The 9,622-nt window shown below is 39.4% G+C and overlaps 1 long non-coding RNA gene across 1 annotated transcript; it reads left to right on the top strand.

Moving 5' to 3' along the window:
* The first annotated feature begins 4,716 nt into the window (after positions 1-4,716).
* On the top strand, positions 4,717-8,740 carry LOC128312131 (uncharacterized). Its single transcript, XR_008291031.1, has 2 exons — positions 4,717-5,088; positions 8,542-8,740. It is a non-coding gene; the product is annotated as an uncharacterized LOC128312131 (long non-coding RNA).
* Positions 8,741-9,622: the final 882 nt, after the last annotated feature.

Raw genomic sequence — 9,622 nt, 5'->3', positions numbered from 1 at the left:
GATACCATATGTTTTCACTCTTATGTGGATCCTGAGAAACTTAACAGAAACCCATGGGGAGGGGAAGGAAAAAAAAAAAAGAGGTTAGAGTGGGAAAGAGCCAAAGCATAAGAGACTCTTAAAAACTGAGAACAAACTGAGGGTTGATGGGGGGTGGGAGGGAGGGGAGGGTGGGTGGGTGATGGGTATTGAGGAGGGCACCTTTTGGGATGAGCACTGGGTGTTGTATGGAAACCATTTTGACAATAAATTTCATATATTGAAAAAAAAAAAAAAACCCTTGCCATTTCCTAAGTAATGAGAACACCAGGAACATCTCTTGTTCTAATTTTTGGTCTTTGACCCTCCTTCCTGACACAGAGCTTTTGAAACCCTTGTGATTTCCTGGATGATAGGAGTGTCTTTTGTTTTAATGAGATGACTCTGGGTAGTCTACTGGATGAGGGCTGGTCCCCAGAAAGACCAAGATGTGATTAGAAGCAGAATGCTCTAGAAAGGGGAGGGGCAGGAAATGAAGTTAATAACTGATCATACTTATGTGATGAAGCTTCCATAAAAACCCTAAATGTACAGGGTTTGGAGAACTTCCAGCTTGCTGAACGCATCCATGTCCAAGAAAGGTGATGCACCCCAACTCCATTGGGATAGAAGCTCCTGTGCCTGGGACCCTCCCAGAACTTGCCCTATGTGATCTCTTCATCTGGCTATTAATCTGTATCCTTTATTATATTCTTTAATAAACCGGTAAACATGTTTCCTGAGTTCTGTGAGCTACTTTAGCAAATAATTGAATCCAAGGGGGAGGAGACCATGAGAACCTCTGGTAGGTAACCAAGTTTGATGGAAGTTGTGGATAACTGGAGGACTAATTATGATTGGCATCTAAAGTGAGAGGGCAGTCTAATGAGACTAAGCCCTTAATCTGTGGGATCCGATGCTATCTCCATGTAGACAGTATCAGAATTAAGTTGTAGGGCACCCAGCTGGTGTTGCAGATTGCTTGGTGTGGAGAAAAATCCCACACATTTGATGCCCAGAAGGGTCAGAAATGAAATGTTCTATGTGAAAGTAAAAGAAATACAGAAGACTGAACTAAGGGGGTAAATTTTAAAATTGTAGAGTAGGTGAAAAAAAATAAAGATAAGAAGCTAGAAATAAACTTTAACAGCTATTTAAAAAGTTAAGTGGCTAAAACTCACAAACTAAGACAGTTTAATTAAGAAACCAAGAAGAAATATGAATCTACAAAGATACATTTAAAATATTAGAATACAAAAAGATAGAATTTAATGATTTAAGAAGGCTATCCTAGATTTTATGCACAATAAGAAACTGAGAGAAGTTGTTTTAGTAACTGACACTATTTCATTCAAGGTGAAATGCATCAGAAAGGATAAAGAGAAGCAAACTATGCAAGTAAAAAGAGTAACTGATCAAGAAGATAAAATGATCATGAAATACATGTGTAAACATATATAGAAAGCAACAGCTGACAAGGCAGTAGAGAGAAATAGATAAATTAATTCTATTTGTAGTATAGCCCCCTTCTCGGAAACTCAAATAGAAAAATCAATTCATAACTGATAATATTAATATAATCACAATGAACACAAACTAATAGAAATATCTAGACCTTTGCAGCCCAGAAAGGATATACATGTTTTATTACATGTGAGACATTCACAAAAATCTTCTATGACCTAGATCACACACACACACACACACACACACACACAAACCCACCTCAATAAATTCCAAAGAATCAACATCATGCAAATTATTCTCTCTGACCATAATGAAGTAGAATTAGAAATCAACATCAGGTTGAGAGACAAATCTCACAAGTCTGGAAATTTTTAGTTTTTTTCAAGTTTATTTATTTTTGAGAGAGACAGAGCGTGAGCAGGGGAGGGGCAGAGAGAGAGGAAGACACAGAATCCAAGGCAGTTTCCAGGATCTGAGCTGCCAGCACAGAGCCCAACGTGGGGCTTGAACCCATGAACCATGAGATCATGAGCTGAGCCGAAGTCAGATGCTCAATCGACGGAGCCACCGAGGCACCCCACGAGTCTGGAAATTTAAAAGTATAATATTCAGTTAAAGACAAAATTAGGAGAATAATCACAAAATATTTAGGACAGATGACATGAAAGTAACATATGTGAAAATTTGTGCAACACAACAAGCAATACCTAAAGACCAATGTACAGCTCTAAGTATATTTTACTGAAGACATGAGACAGGGGCACCCGAGTAGCTCAGTTGGTTAGGTGTCCGACTTCAGCTCAGGTCATGATCTCACGGTTCGTGGGTTTGAGCCCCATATCGGGCTCTGTGCTGACAGCTCAGAGCCTGGAGCCCACTTCAGATTCTGTGTCTCCCTTGCTCTCTGCTTCTCCCCGGTCACATTCTGTCTCTTTTTCTCAAAACTGAATAAACATTAAAAAAATTAAGAAAAAAGAAAATGCAAGAGAAATAAGCTAGGAAATAAGAGATTACAAAAGGCCAACACATTCAGCAAAGAAAACAAGGAGGGAAATAATAAGCATAAGGGCAAAAAAATCCATTAATAAAACCAAAAATATTGGGGATTATTAATGGAACCAAAGATAATCCTAATAGACCTCTGGCAGAATTTAAGAGAAAAGCCAACAAACCAACCCAGAGAGAGAAAATACATAGAAACAAAATGAATAATAAAAAGGGAGAAGTAATTATAGACACAGAAAATGTTAAGAAATAATAAACCAACATTATCAATGATGGTGCAGCAATAATAACCTTGAAAACCTGGATGAAATTGACAAATATTCAAAACATAAAGTCTCAGAAATCTGAATAGATTAATAACCATTAAATAAATTGAATTGGGAATGAAAACTTCAACAAAACAAAACAAAAACCCAGGCCTGAACAGTTTTAGAGATGAGTTCAATCAAATTTTCAAAAAAGAAATAATTCGTATTTTATATGAATTATTCCAGAAAACAGAAGGAATGCAAACTGTGGGAACTACTATTAAATAACCTTGAAACCAAATCAAATAAGGACAGACTAAGAAAAGGTAGTAATAGACAATTTCTCTTATGAACCCACAGGGCTAAAGATATTCAGTGAAAGTCATTTATATTGCTATGTTGTTTCATCTTAACAGATTTTTTTAATGTAATATAAATATATGGGTGCTATACTGAAAACCCAGTGAAAACACAAACCAATCTGCCTTGTTTTTTATTTTATCTGCAGCACCTGTAACAGAACCCAAGTTTATATGCCCAACATGCTGTAAAACCAATCTCTGAGACATGGGGGATGCAGCAAGGAATGTGTTTATTTATGAAACGCATCCTAACAAGTAGACGGGAGTGCAAGCCTCCCGGAAGAAGGAGAGTCAAGGAAATGCTGATTTTGCTCATCCTGGCTTCCTATCGGCCCACCATCCTGTCCTACCTTTCCAATGACTTCTTAAGGCAGCTTTGATAGGACTCCTTCATCCTGATGTAATAGCACTGCTTGAAAAGCACAAGCTTACTCTGGCCCTACCTTTATATCCATCTGTCCAGGTGTTTTAAAGGCAAAAGAGAAAAGGTCTGAGTAAGAAGTTGCAGCTGCACTTAGTATTCTTGTTAACCCTTTGGTTACCGGTTTCACACCTAGAACAGTTCCCGATGCTTTGTAAGCACACAATAAATACTGATAGAACGGAAAAGTGAATTCCTAAGGCCCACTTGTCTGTGTAGCATGAATTGATCCCATAGTCTTCAAACCTGTCTGTGGTAGGCAGGATAATCGCCACTCAAGGATGTCGACAGGCACAAAGGGGAATTAAGGTTGCGCATGGAATCAGCTGTTAGTCAGCTGATTTTAAAATAGGAAGATTATCCTGGATTATCTAGATGGGCCCGATGTAATCACAGGGGACTTAAAGAGGAAGGAGGCAGAAGAAAAAGAACTAGAGAGAGGTGGTGGCATAAAAAGGATTTGGCTTAATGTTGACGGCTGAAGATGGAAGAATGGGGCCATGAGCCAAGGAAAGAGGCCTGCCTCTAGAACCTGGAAATGGATCCTCCTCTAGAGGCTCCAGAAAGGAATGAACCCTGCTGACATGTTGTTCTTAGCACAGTGAGATCCTGTGGGACCTCTGATCTCCAAAGCTTTAGGATAATAAATGTGTGTTGTTTTAAGCCACGAATTTTTGGTAATTTTTTTTCTAGCAGCAATGGAAAACTAAAACCCTTTCCTAATTGCCATCACTTACACTTAAAATTTTAGTTTCCTTTTATATCTATGATTTTCCTTCTTTTTGCTGCAACCATATCCATACATATCATTTTAAAAATTCTATTTTCCTTCACTACTGCCCACATTTGTTTTCTTGTTGAAATCTTTTCTGCTGTGGAACTTGGGCAAGTGACTTAATTCTTTGAGCCTCTGTTTCTATAACTTCAGGTTAATGATACCTCCTGAGTATGTTGTTAGAACATTAGAGCTAATGTTTCAAAGTACCTGCTGCAGAGAAGATTTTTAACCATCATTAATATTATTCTATACATACTGAATGCTGTTATGGGGGAACATAGTTTGGAAGATGGAAAGATAAGGAAGCCTACTTCACATTATTGTGACAGGCCCTAAAATGACTTTAGAAGAATTTCATAGTATTTAGTTTGAACACTTACACAAGAATTAGTTTTTATTCTGTGATCAGAGTCCAAATATTATTGGGGTTTGTTTTGTTTTGTTTTGATGTAGGCTACATGTTTGGGCTACTATATCAAAGTACCATAGGCTGGGTGGCCTATAAACAACAGATTTATTTTTCACAGTTCTAGAGGCTGGGAAGTCCAAGACCAAGATGCCAAGAGCCTGCTTCCTCATTGTGAAGTCACTAATCCCATTAGTGAGGGCTCCATGCTCCTGACCTAATCACCTCCCAGCGGCCCCCCCTCATATACCATCACTGGGGAATTGGTTTCAACATATTAGGTAGAAGCTAGACACAGCAGTGGAAGGAATGCCCCAAGGCAGAGTTCCAAGTCCTTGAAGGGGAACGATAGAGACATGAGCTGGAGGCCAGGACGGTTACAAGTAAGCTACACTTTAAAAGCCAGGGTGCTCACTATCTTGAACTTGTGGCTTCCAAGACCTTGGGCCTGACAGAGCAAGAGCTACAGGTGCAGGGCATGCCCTCTCCTCTTTCACCTCTGCCCCAGGGTAGCCCCTAGACTCTTTGTAATGCATATGCATTGGGGAGCCTCGGTGGCTCAGTTGGTGGCTCCGTTGGTGACTTTGGCTCAAGCCATGATCTCACCATCCCTGAGTTCAAGCCCTGCATCAGGCTCTGTGCCAACAGCTCAGAGCCTGGAGCCTGCTTTGGATTCTGTATCTCCCTCTCTTTCTCTGCACCTCCCCTGCTCGTGTTCTGTCTCTGTCTCTCTCTCTCAAAAATAAAATAGAAAACATTAAAAAAAATTTATAATGCATATGCATTGTGGATACACCCCACTCTCCACTCTGCCCCATGGAGAAAGGCTTCCATGACAGTTTGGTAAAAACCTTGTCAGGTCAACCCCTCATTCCCAACCTGTGGGAGGAGTTTCCCAAATGATTGGAAAACAGCCTCCATTAGAGACCACTCCACTGGACCTCACAGTTCCTCCCAGAGAGACCCAATTATATCCAATCCCCAAACAACCTAGGGGCAAGTTACACTTGGTTGGCTAATTCTGAGCTCAGATCCCCATGTAAATCTTCTCATGGAGAATCCAAGGACCAGGACCTCCATTCACACAAAGCAGACTCACCGGTAACGAACATGATTTTTGGGTGGGGGGGAGGCACAAACATCCAGTCTATGGCGCTACAAGATCACACAAGGTGGGTCATCAAGGGGCACATGGGTGACTCAGTCAAGTGACTCTTGATTTTGACTTAAGTACTAATCTCATGGTTCCTGGGTTCAAGCCCCAAGTTGGGCTCCACACTAACAGTATGGAGCCTTCTTGGGATTCCATCTCTCTTCCTTTCCCTCTACCTCTCCCCTCCTCGTGCGTTCTCTCCTTCTCTCAAAATAATAAATAAACTTAAAAAAAAAAAAGATGTATCATCTATTTGTCTTTATTAGGCCCTGGTATTGGGCACTTTACGGGATGTTTTTTCTTGGTGAATGGGGAAGTATGTTTCTCCTTTATAATCTTATGAAATAGGGGCGCCTGGGTGGCTCAGTCAGTTAAGTGTCTGATTTCAGTTTGGGTCATAATCTCACAGCTTGTGAGTTTGAGCCCCGTATCAGGCTCTGTGCTGACAGCTCGGAGCCTGGAGCCTGCTTCAGATTCTGTGTCTCCCTGTCTCTCTGCCCCCCTCTCAAAAATAAATAAACATTAAAAAATTTTTTTAAAAAGCTTATGAAACCACCCTGGTTACACGACCTTGAAAGAAGAGATCTTCCTTTAGTTTCCTTTCTAACTAGCCTTATGTGAGTTATTTTCAGAGCCAGGCAACAAAAATATTTCTTCTAGAGGCAGTCATTACAGTGGAAAATTTGAGATTTGAATCATAGGCGAAAGAACTAGATAAAGTTCTAGATATCACCTCCAAATTTGTCATTAAAAAAGTTGGGACTTCCTTAAGAGAGTTGGTATTTGAGGGGCACAGTAGGTTAAGTGTCCAACTTTGGCTCAGGTCATGATTTTTGTGGTTCTTGGGTTCAAGCCCCACACTGGGCTCTGTGCTGATAGCTCAGAACCTGGAGCCTGCTTTGGATTCTGTGTCTCCCTCTCTCTCTGTCCCTCCCCAACTCACACTCTGTCTGTCTCTCTCTCTCAAAAATAAAATAAACATTAAAAAATTTTTTTAAAAAAAGAGAGAATTGGTGGTTAAGACAGATTGCACCCATAACGTTTACACGTTTCTAGACTCCAGTTTGGGGGAAGGGAAACCAATCTTTTTTCAAGGGAAGGGGTAAATCTTATGTCTGAGTTTGGAGGCAAAAACCTGCCACTACAAATTGGCTTTGGCTAGAAACAATGCTGTCGGTTGTGCCCTCACAGTGTGATATTGAGTGATATACGGGAAGAGAATCTGGGCTATACTTCATAGTTTACTGTTGGGTAAATGAGGCATTCGACATGCAGAATTATTGTTGGGAACTCTTCTCAGTTGGAAGCCATTACCAAGGCCCCGGTACCAAAGAGAAAGCATGTTGATTCTCTTTCCTTTGACAGCTAATAACTTGTAATAATCATTACATGGGCTACTTGGTCCTGCTGGGTCCCAGCTTGTGACCTTCTTTCTGATCAAAGTTACCCTCACGGGCAGGCTATGGTTAAATAAACTCTTTAATCTCTGTCTCTGTGAAGTTCTGTTATGCTGGTCCAAGAAATTGAATTGGCAGTCTATAACTTCCTTCTTAAACACAAAAGTGCGATTTAAGAACAACTTTTTGCTTTGAAGTTTATTATAGATTCATGGGAAGTTGCAAAGACAATACAGAGAGGTTTCCTCTATCCACCCTGTGTCCCTAAAGGGTTACATCTTACATAATTATAGTACCATATGAAAACAAGGAAATTTAACAATGGAAATTGTGTATGTGTGTATACATTTATGTCATTTTATTAGTTAAATTAAAAAAAAAATTTTTTAACGTTTATTTATTTTTGAGAGACAGAGAGAGACAGAACATGAGCGGGGAAGGGGCAGAGGGAGAGGGAGACAAAGAATCTGAAACAGGCTCCAGGCTCTGAGCTGTCGGCACAGAGCCCGATGCAGGGCTCAAACTCACAGGCTGTGAGATCATGACCTGAGCCAAAGTCGGACGCTTAACTGACTGAACCACCCAGGGGTCCCTTATCATTTAAAATTTTTAAAATCGTGGTAAAATGTACATAACACAAAATTTACCATCGTAACAATTTTTAGGTGTACACTTCAGTAGTGTTAAGTGTATTCACATTGTTGTGCAACTAATTCCCAGAACTGCTTCATCTTGCAAACTGAAACCTTATACCCATTAGACACCAACTCCTCATTCCTCCCTCTCCTCAGCCCCTAGCACCCACCCTTGTACTTTTTGTTTCTATGAACTTCACAGGGGCCTCATATATGTAGAATACATTATTTGTCTTTTTGTGACTGTTTTAATTCACTTAGCATAATGTCCCCAAGTTTCATCCATGTTGTAGCATATATCAGAATTTCTTTCCTTTTTAGGGCTGAATAACATTCCATTGTATGTATATGCAGCATTTTGTGGATCAACTCATTGATCAATGGACACTTGGGTTGCTTCTACCTTTTGGCTATTGTGAATAATGCTGCTATGAATATGGGCACACAAATATCTCTTTGGGACCTTGATTTCAATTATTTTGGGTGTTGTTAGAGGCTGAATTGTGTCCCCCTCAAGTTCATATGTTGAAGTTCTAACCCCCAGTATCTCAGAATATGACTGTACTTGAAGAGAAGGCCTTTTAACAGGTGACTAAGAAAAATGAGGCCATTAGGGTGAGCCTTAATCCAATCTGACTGGATTCCTTTTAGAAAGGAAATTTGGACACACTGAGAGACACCACAGGGGCATGAATATACAGAGAGACAAACATGTGAAGAAGCAGCAACAGGAGGACCATCTGTTGTCCAAGAAGAAAGGCCTCAGAAGAAACCAAACTTACCTCCACCTTGATCTCGGACTTCTAGCTTCCAGAACTGTAAGCAAATAAAATAAATTTCTGTTGTTTAAGACACCAGTCTGTGGTGTTTTGTTATGGCAGCCCCAGAAAACTTTTACAGGTATATACTCGGAAGTGGAATTGCTCGATCATATGATGATTCCATTTTATTTTTTTTAAGTAACGGTCATACTCTTTTCTATATCAGCTGCACCATTTATATTCCTACCAACAATGTACAAGGTTTCCAATTTCTCCACATCCCTGTCAACATTTGTTATTTTCTGTTTTTATTTTTATTTGTGCTAGAGTAGCCATCTTAATAGATATGATGAGGCATCTTATTGTGGTTTTGATTTGCATTTCCCTAATTAGTGATGTTGAGCATCTTTTCATGTGCTTGTTGGCCATTTGTATACTTCTTTGGAAAAATGTCTATTCAAGTCCTTTGCCCATTTTAATCAGGTTGGTGTTTTTGTTGTTGTTGAGTTGTCGGTTCCTTCCTTATTTTTTAAAAGTCCTTTTTTTAGACCTAAATCCTCAGAAAACCAAAGGCCATCAGGAAAAAAGGGTTTCAAGGAACCTAATTTTGGAAAGAGTGGGCAATACAGATACATAGGGTAACTGTATAATTTATTGTCCAAACCAAGACATATTTGAAATGGGGGTCCTAAAAGTTACAATTACATGTTTCATTGAAACTTTTATCTATTGACCAACAAATTCATTTTATTATATTGGTGGACCTATAAAATAGTTCTATTCAAAAACAATTTTAAAAAAGTAATCTTACCAGCCCAAGAAAATCGTGGTTGATATTTTTGTGCATTTACTTCCAGAATGTCTCTGTTTAATTTTTAAAATCATATTTGTCATTAAATTCTACGTGCATAGTTTATGCAGGCTTTTTTATTATAAAAAGTATTTTCTATGACACTAAAACTTGTAAAAGT

Source organism: Acinonyx jubatus, chromosome C1, assembly GCF_027475565.1.
Source record: "Acinonyx jubatus isolate Ajub_Pintada_27869175 chromosome C1, VMU_Ajub_asm_v1.0, whole genome shotgun sequence".
Lineage (NCBI taxonomy): Eukaryota > Metazoa > Chordata > Mammalia > Carnivora > Felidae > Acinonyx > Acinonyx jubatus.
This window is presented reverse-complemented; position numbering and strand designations above follow the sequence as displayed.